Source organism: Babylonia areolata, chromosome 18 (assembly GCF_041734735.1).
Source record: "Babylonia areolata isolate BAREFJ2019XMU chromosome 18, ASM4173473v1, whole genome shotgun sequence".
In the NCBI taxonomy this organism is placed as follows: Eukaryota; Metazoa; Mollusca; class Gastropoda; order Neogastropoda; family Buccinidae; genus Babylonia; species Babylonia areolata.
In genome coordinates, this window is record NC_134893.1 from 47844474 (window position 1) to 47866973 (window position 22500).

Here is a 22500-nt window from a genome sequence, read left to right on the forward strand (position 1 = left end):
GTCCAGATTCATAATTGTGAACAAGAAAAAACAAGATCTACACGGACCAGCCCAGACAAGGCTGACCGAAACTCAGTGAGACAGTCGAATCAATTTTTCTTTTTATGTTCATTCTACTTTATTCAGTGTCCACAATATTCATAAGCAGTAAACATGTTGATGATGTATGTGTTCGGTCCAGATTTGTGTTTCTTTTCTTTAAATTGCGAACAAGAAAAACCAGGCCATGCCGTCTTCTTACCAAGCATAACCTACCTTCCTGGAACTGGGAAGCAGAAAATGGTGTTTCTAGAATCCGGAACGAGCCTCAACTAAATAAGCCGTTAATGATCCGGATCTACGGCTTAATTCGGGAAACTTACAACCAATCATTTGTATGACCGTGAATATGTTTTTCCTACTAATGAGCCAAATTTGGAATTGGCACACAAAGTATTTCCAGAGAAAATCGCAATGTAAAAGTTTACCACGCACACACACACACACACACACACACACACACCACACACACACACACACACACACACACACACACACACACACACACACACACACACACACACACACACACACACACACACACACACACACACACACACACACACACACACACACACACACACACACACACACACACACACAACTGAACACCGGGTTGTAACACAGACTCGCTTTGTTTATACAAGTGAGTCAAAAATTGTAAAATTAATTGTGGGAATATATCACATGGTCATAAATGAATACATACCCCTAGTGGTCATGCGCGCGACTCGGATGTGAGTACATGACTTGAAGGCCCAGATACTGGCCAGGATTTTTAATCCCTCCTCCACGAGATTGTGAGTGGTGGTCTGGGTGTTAGTCTTTCGAATGAGACGATAAACCGAAATCCGTGCACAGCATGCACTTAATGCATACGAAAGAACCCACAACAAACATAGAATACAATACAGTACCAATTTCAATTCCAGTCGAGTCTTCTTCTTTTCAAGATTGATTGATGCAACTTCACGCCAAACAAGAACTGTTGCTCTCGGAGACATATTTACCTTTGTCAGATCAAGAGTATCAGTACTTGTTTGTTGATAACTCTGCCTCTCTTTGTCTCTCTGTCGCGATATATACTTCGCCACAAAAACAGCTACAACCAAAAGATTCTCAGCGACTTTAGCACCTCATCCTCCATTGATACGGGCGAAAAATCTGATCAATAAAACAGTCGTATTCGTATTCATATTCATATTCGTGTCCTCTCTCTCTCTCTCTCTCTCTCTCTCTCTCTCTCTCTCTCTCTCTCTCTCTCTCTCTCTCTCTCTGGCCTCGGTGGCCGTATGGGACGAGGGGTGTTTTGATTGCTCTCATGTTTTGATGGTTTTAATGGTGTCAGAGGATGTTTTTCATTGTGATTTTTGGTTATCAACATAATGTGACATTTCAGACTTCAATAGTTTCGATTCCTCTTACCTTTTTGACAGATAATCATAAGAGCTTAAACTTATCTCCCCCTGTGTTTACCCAGAAGGAAGTAAACACCCACACTCCTCCAGTATCCCCTCACCCAGCACCAGAACAGTTACAGCATGACGGGAGTATACTGCTTGACGTTATGAGTGACTTCTCTGGTATGTCTCCTTTACCTCACATAGACCCTTTGGACAAAGATAATGATCAACATGAAAGGGTGCAGCCTCATTCAGATAGCGATGAAAGCATGACTTCCACAGGAGATGCTTGTCAAACAGAAATGGGGGTGAAATTAACTCCAAAACCCAAACCCAGCTCTCAAAACGTCATCGCAGACGAACACTCTGCCCCACAAAATTTGTTGGCAAGACTATTTCTGAAAAACTTCACAGCATTGAAACCACCATTGACTTCAAACTGTCACACCGCACTAGCAAACCTCGTAGAAGAATGACATTTAAACATAAACAACGACTTGTTTACTGGTTCAGTTGTTGTTGTGTTGTTTTTTTTTATTGATTTTGCTAAATCTTTTGATATATTGATCACAATCTTCTCTCAAAAAGGTTAGTCATGTATGGATTATCCCCTGAATCTGTCGAACTTGTATCTTCCTTTCTTGATAGTAGGAAACAAGTTGTTTTCCAAGATTCTAAAGTATCCCCTCTTCTGCCAATCAATTATGGAATTCTTCTGGGATCGGTGTTGGGACCTGTTTTATTTTCAATGTATATAAATGACCTTCCACTTTACGTTTCACATTCTTGTGAACATTTTTGCTGATAACACGACCCTCCATAAAAAAAAAGACACAAATGTCAATGCCGTATGTACTCAGTTGCAGAGTGATGTTGATAAATTTGTAAAATAGACCGAAATTAATCACATGGCAATTCACCCACACAAATAAAAATTTATGCTAGTGACAACTAGACAGAAACGCCAAAACATCAAATCTAAATTATTTGGACTAAAGATAATTGACAGTGAGTTGGGGGTAGTTAATTCTTACAAAAATTACTTGGTCTTACTATTGACAATAACCTGTCATGGTCTAATCATGTTTCTGCTAAGCTATCGAAAATATTATATCAGCTCAACAGAATGAAACACTTCCTTGATCAACATACCCGCAAACTATTTTTTCACGCATACATTCAACCTGACAGCGACTGTGCCTCAACATGCTGGAACGTAGCAAGCACAAATTGCTTGAAACCACTCATAAGCATATACAGACGTTCTCTCAAGAACATTCTCCTCAAATCTTCTATCCATGCTAACGACTACAAAGAACTAAATATTCTTCCTTTCCATCTCAAATGTATCTCTAATAAAGGTGTTTCTATGTACAATTTTTTTTTAATTAGCACCATCCTACCTTCAGAGGAAATTTCCTGAAAAAAAGTATTCGTGGCGAAAATACCTTTTCTACCCCTTCTAACCTTTTCATGTCATCTCTCTCTCTCTCTCTCTCTCTCTCTCTCTCTCTCTCTCTCTCTCTCTCTCTCTCTCTCTCTCTCTCTCTCTCTCTCTCTCTCTCTCTCTCTCTCTCTCTCTCTCTCTCTCTCTCTCTCTCTCTCTCCAGAAAAGTTCTATAGACAACTATCCATGTTTAAATTTGCAATTCTGTTTGCCAATGTAAACGAAAGAATTGTTTGTAATCTATCCCTTTTTGCATAAAGTGTGCATAAACAATAGCAATCTCTCGATTAAAATGGTCAGCTAAACATCTTACACCTTCAGTGTACAATGTCCTGTGATAAAACGCCAACTCTCTGTCTCATCCAACCAGTAACTGCTAATGTTCACGAATGATGGTTATAACGATGATCATGATAAATACACAATTCATCTATGCAAACACACCCACAACCCATATACACATACGCATGCGCGTAAGCACATAATATATAGATACATGCAAATACACACACACACATGCACATACACACACGAACACACACAAACGCGCGCGCACACACAAAAACAACAAATACACACAACACACAACACACACACACACACACACACACACACACACACACACACACACACACACACACACACACACACACACACACACACACACACACACACACACACACACACACACACACACATACACACACACGCACGCGCGCGCATTGACAGGCGCGCATTTAATTTCTCATTATTGTTGTCATGAAAATACCATTCTGGCCATCTGTACATGCAATTAGTCTTTTCTTTAAACACTAGAAGAAACTTGTCAGTACCATCTTTAACCAAACGTATCTAGTTGATAATTAGAGAGAGATTGACAGACAGATAGACAGACAGACAGAGAAAGAGACATAGGTGAGAGAGACAGAGAGAGACGGGCGTCAGATACACACGCCTTGGAGTTACACACATACATATGCATGCACACACAAACACACCCATACACACACGCAAGCGCAAGCACGCACACACACACGCACACGCACGCAAACACGCACACATCAGCATACACACACACACACACACACACACACACACACACACACACACACACACACACACACAGAGGCAGAGTTTTGTTTCGGTTTTTTTTTATTATCATTCCTTTGATTTTTTCAAAGGGATGGGCGTGTCAGAAGAAATAAAAAAGATTTTAATGGTAAGTCTATATTTGTCTAAATCCACAAGAAAAATAAGGCAACTGATCATGAAAACTTGAAATAGTCACTGATCAATGTGTGCAGTCACATTGCTTTATGTGTCTGGGAGACGTACATAACGTGCGCAGGCGATTCTTAGGATGTGTGTATATGTGCGTGTGAATATAATGGGGCCTTGGTATGTGTGTCTGTAAGGGTTGGGCCTGGGTGTCTGTGAAACCAAACTGATGCATGTGGGTTATATATATATATATATATATGTGTGTGTGTGTGTGTGTGTGTGTGTGTGTGTGTGTGTGTGTGTGTGTGTGTGTGTGTGTGTGTGTGTGTGTGTGTGTGTGTGTGTGTGTGTGTGTGATTTTATATATAATGTAAATATACGGATCAGTTTGCATACCTCCTTGAATTTGAAACTAAAACTGTCAGATTTCCCTACACCCAGGAGAGCCGTGTATCGCGATAGTTCCATTCTCCAACCAAAGCTGGCTGGAACGGGGGCTAAGTAGGTGGTGTCCTAAGTACATTAAATCAGAACATACACTACTGAACACCACCGATATGGTTCAGCAGCTGTGCAGGGTCTCCTCTGGTGTATGGCGTCCTGAAGACCTAACACCGATAGTTCCCTGTGGACTGCCGACGCTGGAAGTGCGACAAATGAACCCGGGGTGGTGTTTGTGTATGGAAAGGACTCGGAATGAGCGGCGTGGGAGAAATTCCACAGGTATGGTGCAGATGATGGGGCAGCAAAATGGAAAAAAAGGTAAGTGAAATGGATGCTAGAGTAACACCTGTGAGTAGCATCCGGGAGTTAGTTTGGATCAGAACTGAACGACTGTCCTCATGGTCCGAAGCCACTCCCGTTTTCTGTCCACAGGTTGTGCCACTTGCGTGCGGGTATTTTGGGGCATGAGGCTGGTAGGTAAGTGCTCTGTGTATGTCTGTTTATTGATTGCAGCATCATGTATGCAGATAAGTGTGATAGTCGGTTATGTCCGATTATGACCATCAGAACAGAAAATGAGGCAACTGCTGTCCCGCTTGTCTGAGTGAGCTAGAAGTTGATTGTAGTGAAGAGCGTCTTGCCAAAGTTATATCTCCACTCTCTCGGCCAAGAGGACTTTCGGACTGTCGGCGAGGTTATGGTCCCGAAAGGCCACTAGCCACCAAGGCTGCAGCACTATGAGCCAAAATACTAAACTGTAAATGAATTACACACTTGCTTACAGACATTGATACTTCGATGAACGCTCCTTCACAAAATCTAAACTGTATATGAATCACACACACACGGATACTTTGATGAACACTCTTTCACAAAATGATAAACTGAGTTTACAAACATAGATACTTAGACAGATGAAGTATATATATATATACATACATACATACATACATGCATGCATACATACACTAAGAGTAAGTCAGCTTCCCACTCCCGCCGTCGAAAAGAAACGTGAATAATCCAGTGTAAACTCCCGGCAGTTGAAATGGTTTCGTTACATTTTTGACACCACTTTGATTTTGAAACGAAAGCCAGTTAAACTCCCAGGAGTTGGACTGATCGGGTATTAAGGTAACTCATGCGCAGAAGGTTATATATTTCTTGATCACCATAACAATTTCAGTTTACACACCACATCAATATTACAGAATGACAACTTACGACACATTTGGCAGTTGGAATATATGCACAATGCTGTGACAACCTACAAGGGCATTTCTAATAAACAAGCATAAACACGCAAAATATGAGAATACAGTCAAACTTAAATGTAACACCTTGATTCTTAACTCACACCTCACAATGACATATCACGGAGAACATCATGATGTGTAATCTGAGATGACTCCTGGAAGTCTCACTGGAACCACTGGTGGGTTACTTCTGAACAAATCAAAGTAACCCACCTGTGTGTCACGTGTTTCTCCCCCCTCCTCTCTCTCTCTCTCTCTCTCTCTCTCTCTCTCTCTCTCTCTCTCTCTCTCTCTCTCTCGTACATGACACAAAACTGAAATACGATATTGTGTTTGGACATTGCCATGCGCATAAAATAATCGAAGAGGACTGGAAATTTCCTGTTGTATGGAAGTTAGTTTCTCTGTTTGTTTGTTTTTTTTACTTACATGAAGGCTAGATGATGAGTAAAACAAGTTGTGTGCTGATATACTGATATTTAATCTGAGAAATAGAGACATATTTTAATGAAGAGTTGGTTGATTGCGCAAAGTTTCTGTGCAGTGAAGATGAGGTGGATGGTGTATCCGATACAGTTTACAAAATAAAAAAACCCAAAAGAAACCCACAAATATGCGGCAAAATACCATTTTCAAGCAAGATTATATAACACACAATCAAATAACATTTGATTTAATCCATTGTTTAGGGATTCTCCTATTTTCTTGGGTCGAAAATGATTTCAGATCATTATATCTATTTTCAATAATGCTTTCTCAAAACACCTCCCCCGTCCCAACGATCACACACTCTCCTTTTCCCACTCTGCGTGCATCCAAAGTGAGCCGACATGGATTGGTGTTGAAGAACAAAGAAGCTGGGGGTGTTTAAAGATAGGTTTCAAAAAGAGGAGTTTTTAGTGATGAGCAAAAAGCAGAAATAGAATCAGATGCACAGAGATATGATGAGGAAGGTTGTTCCAGATGTGAGGAGGAGCAAAGAAGAAAGAACGTTCACCATAGTTGTTGCAGTTGTATTGACCAGGTGATTTGTTTTTTATTGTGGTGTAGTGAAGTCAACCCAAACGAATTTCTTGCGAGTACTTTTAAACACAAAGCTCATGAAGTTACTATCTTCTCTCCACGTGAAACAGAATCAGCAGAGCACCACACACATTCGTACTTAATTCCGCTATTCATTTTTTGGATTCCTCATGCAAGTGAGTGACAGCAGTTGGGAGAAAATAGATCCTTGCGGTTTGAATGTCTGGCGATGTTCACAGTTTTGACACCATAAATCCTCAGCAATGAGAAAGATTCTGTGGCTGAGGCATTAGAAAAGGGCGAATCGTTAGTCAGTTCTGACAACAAACGTGAAAGATTTTTTTAGTTTTCCAAATGCAAAAGGTAACAAACGATAGAGTTCATTGTGTTGAATTCACAAAATTATTGAAGTGCCCAAACTGCTGTCATGTATAATTATTTTGCTAAATGTATGAAACCAACTTTGTTTTGTCTGATGACTGTATCTGAAAGCTTAAGCTCTTTTTAGCCTTTCATTCTTTTTTTATCGCTGAATTGTATAGTCAAGAGTGTAAGAAACAGTCTTACACATAATCAATAATAAAATAGTAGTGGTTTCTGGGTTGTTGTGTGTGGGGTGACAGCAGAAGATTTTCCAGGCTATTTATATGTCAGAATTTATTGCCGGAGGACGCATGTCTGAGACTATTTCATGCACTGAGAAATTGGAATTCAGAATGATTTGCTTGATTTTGGTTCATGTTTTTCTTAAATAAACAATGGAAGTAGTGGTTTTTTTACACTAGGCCATCTGCCGTGAAAAAGTAAAAAACATTATGATTAGGTTTTTGCCAAAACAACAACTATACCCAAAACAAACACACAGAAACTTGTCCTACTAGGCCCAACTTTTTTGCATTCAAAGAACAACTTAATTTACATAAAGATACAACCAATCACCTATTGCCATCAGGAATGCTCAAAACGCATTTTTGTGACGTAGCAAATAAAATGGAAAAGTCCACATTGTTTTGAGAAAAACGTCTATGTTCTACAGGCGTTTTCACTGTCCCAATCGACCGGGGATTGAGCCTAGTTTGCGTTGGCTTTTTGAGTTTTGTAAAAATTCTGAAAATAGTAACTATTTCCATCACCATTGGACACACCAACTCAGTCAATTCCGATTTCAATACATCACCACACAACACCTGCAACAATGCTCCAACAACTTCCATACACTCACAGTGCACCTACATCCCGGGATTTCATCTTTTTTGCCTTTCTCCTTTCATGCAAATTATGACAGCCTCGTCTGCGGAAAAAATAAATCCTTCTGTTGCAACTGTGCTGAAGCTCACAGAATAGGAATCACAAAAACACTTGTAACACCTGAAGAAAGGCAAATGTCCCTGGTTGTCAAGAACTTTAATCGGACTGATCGTATGTCAATGTTAACAACGATACAATAACTGCATAGTTCTGTTTTTTACGTATTCACAAATTTGCAGTAAGTAAAAACGATGATGAAGGTTAGCAATCAGTTGTTTTGAACTTCAGACGCATTCGAAGTTGCCCAACTGTGTTGCAGTGTATGAATTATTTGGCTGAAATGATGAACCACTTTGTTTTTGTCTGGATTGACAGTAATATGAGAGAGCTTAAGGCATTCTTTTTTATGCTTTCATTTTGTTTTGTATGCCTGATTGTAAGTCAGGGTAAGATACTGTTCTTTTCATCATGTTATATATATATATATATATATATATATATGTGTGTGTGTGTGTGTGTGTGTGTGTGTGTGTGTGTGTGTGTGTGTGTGTGTGTGTGTGTGTGTTTGACAGGCAGAAAGCATGTGTGCCTGTGTATATATGAATTATATTGAACACGGGAGGCCTGATGCCTAGACGACTTTTTCATGCACTGTGAGCGATGTCACTCCATGTCAGATTGATTAATTTTCCTCTGATTCGTATGTCCATCGTTTTTCTTGCAAATAAAACATATTGAGACGTGTGTACAATTTTCCTGTGACAGCATTAAGGCCAGACACGGGGTGAAAAATGTAGCAAAAACATTTTTCATGATTTCAGGTTTTTGCAACAAAAACAACAAAAACAAAAACCAAAAACAAAAAAAAAAAAAAACAGAAACATGTCTTCTTTCAGAGCCCAAACTTGTTTTTGCATTCAAATGTTGAAAAAACACATTAATTTAACATTAAAGATGACAACTCAATCACCTACTTTGCCCATTTTTGTCCGGATTGCTCAAAAACCGCGATTCTTTTGACCGTAGCAACATCCCAAAAGCAGACGAAAAGTTCCACATGTGACACGTGTGCAGAAACGTCTTTTTCTCGGCTTTTCTAAAATTACCAAGTCACAGCCGGGAGACTGACCTAGTTTAGAGTATGGACCTATTTTTGACACAGTGTTTGAAAGAAAATTGCTGAAAATAGTAACAATACCATCACATGGACCAAACTGACCAACCAGCAATCGCGATTTCAAATGACATCATCCCACAATCCTCTGCGAGACAATGGCTGCTCATATAAACTTTGCCGGTTGATACGACTGCCAGTGACAGATTTCCACGGATTTCCATCTTTTTCTGACCATTATACTCCATATCATCAATTACGATGCCTCGTCTGAGGAAGAAAATAAAGTCTGAGCAACTTGCCTAAGCTCACAGAATGAGGAATTACAAGAAAACTGGTGAAACAGACTTCGACACGGAGGAAATCGAGCACTCCACGTATGTCAAGAAGAACTTCAGATCGGACTGATAGCTGATGTCGAAGTTGAAACAAACGATTAGCAAAACTGGGCATTGCTTCGTGTTTTTTCACATCACATGTGATGTAGTGTGTCGTGAATGTGGAGAAACTGGGTTGGAGGTGACTATCAGTGAGGAATAAAACATGGGTTTCGCTTCGAAACTGAAACTCAATTGTTCAGTTTGAAAACCGTGTTATTCACCATGACTTCAGGCTCCGGGATAGTATTAAAAAAAAACTGAAATCAACCACAAAATGAATTTCTTCAGTCACATTGCTCTGAAACCCTTTGGATCAATTGTGGCAATGCCAGCAAAGTGACTGGTGAGCTTTCATTTCATCTTTTTTCATTTGTGTTCGTGTATGTGTTAGTGTTAGTGTTAGGGTGTGTGTGTGTGTGTGTGTGTGTGTGTGTGTGTGTGTGTGTGTGTGTGTGTGTGTGTGTGTGTGTGTTATAAGAAGTCGATATCCAGTGTTCAGTATCATCCTGATTCATGAATTTCAAAAATCAGAAACAACGTTTCTTTTGTTCTAAGTGTTTGTTGTATTATTATTTCTATGTCAACACTAATTGTTTTGTTGTTTTTTACAGACGAACCAGGCTGATGCTGTCAACACTGCTGTGTCGCAAGGACTATGCTGCACAGCGTCGCCTCGCTGCCTGCGAGGAAGAAATGGGGGATTGCGATGTGTATGGTACTGGTGTCTATTGATCTTCAAGTAAATGTGGACAATATTAGAATTCTCCTGATTTTAGATATGTTAATGTGCTGCACTACTGGCAATATGAAGGAAACAGAACTCCAGCAAAACAACATAGCTGTTTCGTCATCTGAGACAAAAATGCAAACTGATGTCTTGACTAAACATTGTGGACTTGATATTGGTTCTGACATATATTTGGCCTCTAAAATGCTGTAAACTAATGATGAGATGTTACATTATAGCTCAAACAACTCTCAGCAGCAATTGTCTGTTCTGAGTTGTGGTGTGCTGCATGCTTGTTCTTCTGTCCTTGTGTTCTCAGTTTCTGTTTTTTTTTCCCACAATATGCTTCCTTTAAAACAACAAAACGTATTTCAAAATTGAGCTACAGCTCTAAAACTTGGCATGTGTCTTTTTATAGACAGACCTTAACATGTGCAACTGGCGTTTTTAATATTAGTTATATATGTTATGAGTTATGGCCATCAAAACATCCTAAGTGGTGAAAAAATTGAGAAATTTTCATTGACAGATTTTTTTTTTTTTTTTTCACAGAAAATCACACACAACTTGCACACAAAAACACAGTTGTAAACTTTTAGAAAGTCTGTTTTATAACTTATCTATGTAGACAAAATCAAAATATTTCCATTTCTTTTGAAGTTTTGTCCTTTCAAAAAATTGTTGTTTTTCGGCCATTTGAATGGTTTCCATAGCAACGGCAAGTCAGATTGCAAAATTGAGAATATTTTTTTGCTTCCCAATTCACACATGATGCATTGTGACCATCAGAATGTATCAAAATAAAAAATGGTTTTTGTTTAATTTGAACCCCAGTGTCTGGGTGAACTGGTACTAATGCATGTGACATTGGTCAGCATCAAAGCAGTAACAGACAATAGGCTGCCTACTCACACAAAATTGAATATGAAATAACAGTAGTGGTGATTCACACACCATCTTACTCGTAGGCTCAAGGCTGTTTACAAAATCATACTCAAAGACAACCACAGTATGAAAAAAATACAAGCATAATTCTTCACGCAAATATCAACCATATTCATGTTGCATAACCTCCCCCCCCCCCCCCCCCCCCCCCCCCCCCCCCCACCACCACACACATACACACACACACACACACACACACACACACGTGCGCTTAGTGCCACAATAAATGTATATATGTACACAATGAAAAAAAAACATATGCCATCAAGAATCGTATACACAAACCTACCCAGCACATGTCCGGCCTAAATTTGTCTAAATAAAAATAAGAATAAAATGAAATGAAATAAAAAAGGAAAAAGGAGACACTAATAAAAACAATTTTTAAAACGAGGCCATCACAGAATCAAAGCGATTTCCTGTCTATTCCTCTATTTTTGAGACGAACAAGTGTACAATACACAATGCACGCATGACCACTGCAGAGAAAAAGCACGAACAAACAAAGGGACGCGATTCTTGCTCTGTCTCGAGACGAATAAGAAGGGGTTCCGGTTCTTCTATCGTAAAGTATTTCATGATATCAACAGACAGCTGACTCGGGGAGGTAAACAGGAGCAGGAAATATGTTATTCAGTTTGCGAAAATTTCAGAAAGTTCGTGTGTGTCCTTTAAGTCTTTAAAAAAAATCGTTAAACCTTGATCAGAGAAAAGTGAAAATGCAATGAATCAAAAAGATAAATATAGTTGGAAATTATTTGCGAATGGCCAATTGGAAACATATTTCCCATGGAACCGAATGCTCGTTTCCTTTATATGAGGCTCTCCCATCACAGCTTTTTTTCTTTTCTTTTTTTTTTCTGCCCCATCATCTGCACCGTTTCAGTGGCGTGACTCCAACACCGCTCATTCCGAGTCCCCCTTACACACCAACACTCGGATTCTTCTGTCGCAGTCCCAGTGCCGGTAGTCCACAGCGATCCATGTTAGGTCGCCAGGAGGCCACACACCGGAAGAGACCCTGCTCTGCTGCTGAGTCACTTCGGTGGCGTTCGGTAGTACCTGTTTTCATTTAACGCACTTCGGACACCACATACTAAGCCCCCTACTGATTACAATAATGGCTACGTCGCGGAGCCAGACTGAGTGAGCGTCTCCCCCAAAGTGAAGACCGCCACCACGTCCCTTCAACGGCAGTCCCTCATGAATCCACCGACACTGAAGTCCTTGACAAGACTCACCCCAATCGCGGGTGGAGGGGCATCAAAATTAAGGTCAGGGTATGGAAGGCCATATAATGTGGGGTTTTTTTTTTTATATCGATGATGAAAAAGGTTAAGGAGGAGGAGGATGACGATGATGATAATGATGACTATGGAGGTCCATTTAAGTTTGGCACTACGTGACAAGGTTGCACTCTACGCTTCCTGTCATAATGATATCCTGGCGTCAACCAGGCCTGAGAGATACAGACACTTGCAGTGTTGGTCAGGAAATTAGAGCAACACATCCATGATCCAAAGACGTATCCGTGAAGTGGATAAAACTCGACTGTGTGGTCCCAGTCTTCTCATTCAAGCCCATAGCACACTCACTCTGGGTAGGAGCCGGCGGCGGGCCGAAAAACCCATTTCCGCTGAGATTCGAACCCGCGTCCTCCCAGCTGTCGGTCCGTGACGCTGTTACAGCATTTTGGTTGTTGCTCTCTTTGTTGGTTCGGTACAAGGCAACCACTTACTGTTTGTTTGTTCGTACGTTGTTTTTTGTTGTTGCTCGTTTGCTACTAAATGCTTTCAAACCGACAGTTTGTGTATGTTTGTTATAGAATTCAAGAGTGTTTGCGCACCGCCATCTTGATCTTCTCTCAGACTGACACGCAGAAGCAGCATGGGGAAGGTGATGGTGTGTCACACGACACTGATGAATGAGACTGGAAGGTTAGGGTTTTTTTGTTTGTTTGTTTGTTTATTTGGTTTTTTGTTGGTTTTTTTGTTGTTGTTTGTTTGTTTGTTTGTTTTTACATTTCTTAAGAACTGATACAGACGGCTCTTTGGATTTATACGTTGGCCAGGGACCTGCCTCTTCGACCCCCCACTCCCCCACGCACCCTCTTCGACCCCCCACCTGCCCCCACGTACCCTCTTCGACCCCCCTCTCCTCCACGCACCCTCTTCGACCCCCCTCTCCTCCACGCACCCTCTTCGACCCCCCTCTCCTCCACGCACCCTCTTCGACCCCCCACTCCTCCACGCACCCTCTTCGACCCCCCTCTCCCTCACGCACCCTCTTCGACCCCGCTCTCCCTCACGCACCCTCTTCGACCCCCCTCTCCCCCACGCACCCTCTTCGCCCCCCCACCCTCCCTCACGCACCCTCTTCGCCCCCCCACCCGCCCCCACGCACCCTCTTCGCCCCCCCCCACCCGCCCCCACGCACCCTCTTCGACCCTGTCCAGATGTATGGATATGGTACAGTGTGTGCGGATCGTTAGGTGGATCGTTTTTATTTTGTTGTTGTTTTTCTTTTTAAGTTAGTTTTTCGGTTGTTTAGCATCAGCGCCTATTCATTACTCTTACTATTATACTGTTCATCTCACATCCATAAAGACACTGTTAGGACAGCCACCAGATGGGACTCTGGTCTGCTGATGAGTCGCTTCAGTGCTGTCCGACAGTGTCTGCATGTTCTGAGTCGGCATCAGCAACTCCTCACCGAGCAAGCCATCTAGACTTTAGTAACGACTACACATCATCCACTCGTCACTGTTCCGTGCTCTGGAAGCACACAGTCACATTGGTATGCCGGTGTGAAAAGAACCGTGCTAAGAAAGAAGGGAGAGAGGGTGGAGGATGGGAGTAGGGGGTAGAGAGCAGGGGGTGGGTGGGGTGTGAACGGAAGGCGGAGTGAAGAGTGGTGCGAAGCGCTACTTGGAGCATGGAGGCTGATGGGGGCTTGGGGGGGGGGGGATAGATCTCAGGCAAAACGTTATTAGCAAAGCAAATATCGATATATGGTGATGTGTGGTGTTGGTTCTGTGCAGCAGGCAGTCCAAAAAAGACTATTAACAGCTCTGGTTATGACGAGTTGTTCCTTTGTTTTTCTCATTGTTATTGACTCGGGTGTGTGCTGCTTACACTCAGATTCGCTGTCTGTCTGTCTGAGGACAGACAGCGAACATCAGCTGACTACCGCCTGGAACAACAGAAACCATGAAAGTTTCTTACAGTACAACCGACTACCTCTTCGATCAAGAGTGGACGAAAGCCACATCTGAATGCCATATCCTGCTGACTGTAATCCTGTGTGCTATTTGATTCAACTATTGGAACTGTGACGTTTAGGGAGAATGTCAATACCAGGTCGGTGAACTCAAGAAATAATTTTGTTAAATGTCCCATCACACATACTGGTGATTTTAGACGTCTTATTAAAGTATTGATTTTCCCATATGAATACTATCGTATTCATTAGTTGGGGGAAACCGCGAAGAAGGAAGGCGGAATCAATTCAGACAAAAAATAAGCCTGCTCTGACTTGACATCGACAGAGACACACAGCTGAAGAACCAATGCAGTTGTGTGTTCGAAAAATAAAACATTGGCGTGGTTTCCAAGCAACAGAGAACGCGTTGGTTATGTCGATATAAAGCTTTGTGACATTAAACTTTGTTCATTGTTCATTGTTCTCTCTCTTTCTGTGTCTACTATCTCTGTGTCTGTCTCTGTCTCTGTCTCTCTTTCTCTCTCCCTCTCCCCCTCTCTCTCTTTCATGTGTGTATGTGTACAACACATGCATTTATATGTGACCTTACATTAAAACAGTTCTGAGTTATGAGTTCTCTCTCTCTCTCTCTACGTGAACAATGTCTGGAACTTGAGTTGAAGTGGTATCAACAGTTTGAGAGGGAAAATATCCTGTAATCCATGTCAGTATTCGGTGGGTTATGGAAACAAAAATATACCTTCAGCTGTGACATTGTTGAAACGTGGCAGCAATTATCTCCACAGAAGCAGTTTAAACACACTGACACTGCACACATATGAAAGCTTGTCCACATTTCTTTTTCTTTTTAATTAGTAAATGTGCAACACCTACTTAAAAAAAACTGTTGTCACAAGATCACCTGATGGTCTTAAAAGTAGGTTTTATTTGGGGGTTTTTTATTGTTTTTTTTTGTTTGTTTGTTTTTTTTTTGTTTTGTTTGTTTGTTTGTTTGTCTTACCGTGGAGTGCTTATTTGCTTGGAAATGCTTGGATTATGATGTAGTTGAGATGACCAGTCATTCTGTTGACATGCACATATTTTTACCCTTAATGTATTTTTTCTGATTCCTCAAATGTAAAGGGCAAAAACAATGTATATCAGCAAAGCACACTTTTCTCTTTTGCAATGATTATATCTATCAATTTTCATTCTCTTCCCGATTCAAATTACATCCTTCACTCTCAGTCTTTGATAAACCATTGGACTGTATTTTTTCGTCGGTCGTATAGGTCTGGAACCTGTTTCAATCACACGTAGTGTTTCTAACCTGTCATGCCGGGACATCGGACGAGTTTCATTCCGGAGGTGGCACTCGTCTCGTGTCAGGCGTGACAAATGGCTCTCTCGTTGCAGAGGATTCCATGGACCCCCACCTCCTGTCTATGAAGAGTTTAACCCATTCCATCCCCTCCATTGATCTAAGACCTTCTTTGCAAAGTCATTCTCAAAATGACGGAAGAGTTGCTAGTATATATATATATAATATATATATATATATATATGTGTGTGTGTGTGTGTGTGTGTGTGTGTGTGTGTGTGTGTACATACTCATATAATTGTACACTTACTAGTTATTATGAGATTATGCAAGCCCTGGGTAACAAAAGATTTGAAGAAAACACCCAATGAAAAGATAAAGAGCTTTTTAGAGCGGCGATGGAAGTCAACGCGAGTCTGTACAAAAGAAACTAACAAAAGAAATAAACGAATCAAAGAAACAATATAAAGAAAAAAATGAACGTCGTTTCCAAAACGGTAATATGGCAGATGCATGGAAAGGGTTGAACTACTTTCTGGACAAAAAACCAACACCAGTTTCTATACCATGTATGTCAGTAGAGCAACAGAAAGTTTTCTCGGAAAATTTTAATGACTTCTACCGTCGCTTTGAACGAAGCGATCTTAACGATGAACTAGAAAAAAAAAATCATTGACCCTCTGAAAGAACATGTTTTAAATGATAAAAGTGTTTTCTCCATTGATCCATGCACTGTTGAATCTGCTTTCCGGAGGTTGCCTGTATAAAAGGCAGTAGGTCCTGATGGGATCAGTGGACGGCTCCTGAAGACATGCTCCTCACAGTTGTGTGGTATGTTCAGTAGCCTGTTCATGTGGTCTCTAAGGGATTGTTGTGTACCTGCTTTGTGGAAACATTCGGTGATGATCATCCCAGTGCCAAAGAGCAAAAACCGTCTGTCTTTAAATGACTACCGCCAAATTATTTTGTTCGCATTTTATTTATTGACGTTTCATCGGCATTTAACACCATTCAGCCACATCTCATGGCACCTAAGCTTCTTTCATTCAGCATCAGTACAAACCTCATTTTATCGGTGAACTTTTGTTCAGAGAACTCAGTCAGTCCGTTTTGGACAAGCCCTGTCTTCTGTGACGACAACTTCTACTGGTGCCCCTCAAGGTACAGTTCTTTCACCTGTTCTCTATACATTATATACTGCACTGGTTCAGACACAACTCCTTTAATTACGTATTCTGATGAATCAGCCCTAGAAGATCTTTCGAATTCTGATGCTGTTTATTTCGAGCAAGTTAAAAAATGTCTTCCTGGCGTTAAGATAACTATTTAGATCTTAATGTTCAGAAAACTAAAGAAATGATAACTGATTTGAGAAAAAGCGCCCCTTCAGTTCCTGACCTGTTCATCGATGATACAAAGGTTGGAAGAGTGCATGAATATAAATATCTAGGAACTATCATTGATCATAAGCTGAATTTTACTCCTAATACAATTTATATTAACAAAAAATGCCTCGCATCTATTGTCTGCAGAAACTCAGAAAAAACATCAGTGTTAATTCGACAGTACTTCAAGGATTTTATAGATGCTTTACTGAATCTGTGTTAACTTTCTCTTTTATATGCTGGTATGGTGGTCTCGCTGTGAAGAATAAGAATATACTGAACAAGACTGTGAGTGTGTGCAGTAAGGTCGTGGGAGTGAGACAGGACAGCTTGAGTAAACTGTACAATGTTAGAGTACGACAGAAAGCCAAATGCATTTCAAGTGACAGCAGCCATACGCTGGAAAGTTATTACCAACTCTTACCTTCAGGCAAACAGTTCTGTGTCCCAAAATTTAAAACAAACAGAACCAAATGGAGCTTCATACAAACCTCAATTCAGCTATTAAACAGTAATGACTGATAATCAGATCTGTGATTAAAAAAATGTATGCCAGAGTGTGTGTGGAATGTGACATCTTAAATTAAAGTATTGTTGAACTGCATTGTTATCATAATCTTTCTATGTCTTGTGTCTACTTTTAGTATGCTCTTTCATGCCCATTTTATTCATATCCTTTTAATTGATTTTGTATTGCACATATATGGCTGTGATGATGTATGTATGATTTACACTAAGTTACCTTTTAAAGGTTTCTGTTGTGTTGTTGTTTTCTAGTGTGATCATTTATTGTCGGCCTGGGTTGCCATCTAATCATTTTATGTCTTTTATGTGTACATGTTGAATGACTGTGATTTCCGTGTGTTGTTTGTGTGTTTTACACCATAAATGAATATCTCTTGTTGAGATAATAGAGTATTCTGTAATCTGTAATCTATGTCTTTTCACCAAAACATCCTAAAAAATAAAAATAAAACAGCAGCGGTTGATTGTGTCACAAAAGCCTTTTAGGTTTTATGACATTCATCTCTATTCTGTTCTGTTCACACATACATACACGCATGAACACATGCATGCACATGCACACACACGCACGCACGCACGGATGTACACACACGCACTCACGCACGCACGCACACGTACACATTTTTTTCACAAACAGAAACGCGCATGCAACAATGCACATTGCCAGTGCTCATGAGAACTTCGTTCCACAATGACATGAAACGCACACGTAAAGGTCTTTTTCATCTTCAGAACTATCATGCACATTGCCAGTGTTATAGGAACTTTGTTCCACTTAGACATGAAGAGCACACGTGAAAGTCTGTTCTCTCTGCACTCTTCATATCTGCAATGGAATGAAAGAAGCAGTCAGCATCCGTCTAGTCAGGGCTCCTCTGCCTCCTCACCCACATCACTGTGGGAACCCAGGTGTGTTGCCGAGTGAACAGATTCAACAGATTGTGGATAGTGTTCTTGGAGTACATCTTCAACATCTCTTGGATAGTAGCACTGTACCTGAATGAGAAACTGTGACCGTGCACCTTCCCTTTCATGCGGCTTTGAAACAACACTACAACAACAATTGTCCACGATGGTCAAACCGAAAGGAACACAACAACCACAGTAAAAACGCTGTGCTGAACGTCATAGAAAAGTACTGCAGATCTGAGATTTCCTGAAGTTGATTCTGGCCTTCAACTTCAACAACAACAACAGCAACAACAACAACTACTACTACTACTACTACTGTTGCTGCTGTTGTCTGTCTGATTTTTCACAAGTTCACCGATAACATCCAACTCACAATGCTTCTCCCCCAAGTTCTTTAAGAATTGTGCTTTGCTGTGGTAAAGGAATGGATGCTGACAAACATAGACTTAATTACATTAAAACTGAAGCCAAAGTTGTAGGTTCCAAGTCTACCATTAGTCATATTTCAGACCATACCTTGACTGCAATGTTGGTGCTATTTTATGAAACTGCTACAGGAAACCTTAGTGTGTGTTCAGTTCTGTGCATGATCCTGTCAGTAATGTATGTGAAACATTATTCTTCAACCAAACAAAAATCAGTACTAGTCGACCATACCTTACTGTTGAAGCAGCAACACAGCTTGTCTGTTCCTTGGTTCTGATTCGCAATGACGTATGCATTACATTACTTACCACCGTGTATTTTGATTCAACGTCTCACACACACACACACACACACACACACAGATGGTCTTTTTCGTCAGCTTCAATGACTTCAGAATTTAGTATGAAATTGGCTTTTAAGACGTATTTTGTACTTTTATAAGAAAATTCCTGTTTGCAGTCTGTGTTATTGTCTTGGTGTACGTATCTGGTATGTCATTAGGGACTATTGTATATGCAATGGTTCATGGGAGGTAGTCAATACCTAGTATATGGGAAGCTTGCAGCATGTTATCATTCTTATTACTATTTCTTCTACCACTATTTCAGCTACTGCAACTGCTGCACTGTCGTTGCTGATGCTGCTTCCATCTTTCTTCCTGTTCATATTCGTCACCAAATCTAATGAAACAAACTGACAAACTTCAGGAACGACAACGGAGTCGTGTCAGAAGTAGCTTCAAGTCCTGTCTGAAGCGACGACCACTATTTGAGTACGGAAAGAAGTTTACAGCATGGTTGCTAAACATGAAGCTTTCCAAGACTACGAGAATTATACGGTAGTGCGCTCTCTCAGCATTTGTTTTGGGCCTCCGGTAATATCTCTGGTAAAGAAACAGGATCACTATTGGTGACGTCAGCCCTAAGAAAGTGAAGGAAACCATCAAGAGCATGAGGGTGATATTGGTGTTGGCTTTGGCTTTTTTCGTGTCGCCCACAGCTGACTCATTCATGTTGTTTCCACCTTGACCCTCTGTGAACTGCCTGCTGAATTTGCTAGAGCGTTTCAGCTGAATAATGATGAGGAGATTCAAAGTGAGCAGAGACAGAAAGGGAATAAAACTATAGATTGTGGCATCAATAACAGTGTATATTTTCCCCATTTAAAAAATTGGATATCTCCATCTGGATACCAGCAGATCTCCTCAGATCTATCTGTATGAATCAAACGTTTGTTAAAAAAAAAGATTTGAAAGTTAAGAGCGAAGGACAAGATCCCTAACCCTATGATGACTTTAATGGCAGATTTTGCACACTCTTTGATCTCTTAACTAGCTCTTATAATTTCCAGATCATATAAACAGTAATCACCTTCTTTCACAAAAGACTCATGCCAGCTTTGGCGAAAATCATTTTCTAGTCTGTCCTTGAAGACCCTTTGAAAATACTCAATATGATCCACATCTTGCAGTGCCCATACATACCCGAATCCAAATTTACTAAATATGGTCCTTACTTGAGTAGCCCAGTTGTGTCTTCCATTGCAATCAGTTGCATTAGTAACATAATTATCATGGCATTGTTTGGGGTATCGGTCTTGGGATAAATTAATAAGTTTGCACCAATACTTGATAAGCCGTACATAGGCATCAACATAAATAGGAATTCGAGCACGCTCTCCAATGGCAATGTTATTTTCAGCATCTCTGCCCACACCCAAAATCATTTTACATAGTTCCATTTGTACCTTTTCGATGGCTTCTCAGCGCTGGAAACCCCTTATCTCGGAGCCATACAACAAAATTGGTTTGATTTTGACATCAAATATTTTGAAAACAGTAACGGCTGGCATACATTTTAACTTTAAATACAATCTTTTAAACCCCTCTACGGCTCTGAGTGCCTTTCCCGAAAGATTATCAACACATTTGGACCGTTTAATGTGGCAGAAAAAATCACTCCAAGGTAATTGTAAATGGGCTCGACTTTGATTGATTTACAAGCATAAAACCACTTTTCGGAATCTCTAAGAAAACCAACTACTTTGGTCTTATCCATATTCACCTTAAGGCCCCATCTGCGACAATATTGTTCAAGACATTCAACTTTCTTCTGAAGATCAATCACAGAGTCGAAACCCAGTGCGATACCGTCTGCATAATTGAAAAGAAGAATTCCCGTTAAATTTTTATCTGAAAATACATCAGTTCCCCTTGTGTCGTCGTTAATCAATGCATTTTGTAGTTCAGATATAAAAAGAGAAAACAGAAGAGGACTAAGAATGCAACCCAGTCTAACCCTTGACATGCACTCAAAATATTCAGCGACATTATTCTCAACTCTAACAACCGCCTTTACTTGCTTGTATATGCTTGAATGTGTTTGGAACATCTTTCCATGATTTCCTTTCTGAAGTAAAATATAGAGTAAAGTGGACTTTTCAATACTTCAAATGCCTTGGATAAGCAAACAAAAAGTGTATAAAAACGACCTTCCTCTTATTGTAAGGTATTTCTGAATCAATGATTGCAGTGAAAATACATTATCAGTAGTACTATATCCCTTTCTAAAACCTGCTTATGTTTCTCGATTAGTTTTGTTCGCATCACAAAAAGCACTTAGCCTTTCATTCAAAACGCTACTCTATAGTTTAGTTATAATGTTTAACAACGATATTCCAAATAATTTTCGGTTTTTCTGCAGTTACCCTTTTTGTGCAATGGGAAAATCAGTCCCTTTGTCCAACTTTCTGGGTACTGTCCAGTTTAAAAACGAAAAAAAAGACAGTTGAATAACATCAGCAAAAACTTGATTAAGACAACAGTAGCAACATGAAACACATCGGGTGGTATACCATCCAGTCCAGAGGCTTTACCTTTCTTCATACCTTTCATGGCCTTTCTTCGGTAATTTCTTTGTCAAGGTCTGCTTGAGCTGTCTGACATTTTCCATTTCCTGACGAAATTTAGAATTAACAACTTCTTTTTCAGGATTTAACAGCTCACGAAAGCAATGGTACTATGAACATGCACTGATCGTGCAAGAACGATTCGATGCGACACTCGTTAAAGCTTTTTTGCGTTTTTTGGCCAGAGCGATTTAGAGTTCTTGTCATTACAAACAGTGTTAAGATCTTTTAATATTTGATTATTCTGTTGTTCCTGTTTCTCTTTGCAAAGTGCTTTGAATTCCTTTTTTCTTATGAATGTGCTGGTTCACGTCTTCAGGTTTATTGGAAAATCGCCACATATTTAGTTGCCTGTACTCGTCGATTTTAGCGCACTCACAGTCTTCTTCCCACCACGAAGGTTGTGCACGTGTTTTCCGCTTTGCCTTCCTGTGTCTGCACTTGTCAGCTGCTCGCTGCAACAGGTCAGCGAGCTAATCTGACCCTGCAGCAACGTCTCTCTCCGCTGCTATAAAACGTTTTGCCATCTTGTTCTCCTGTCTGCCACCGACAAAAGACAGCCGCGGACATCTGTCCAGA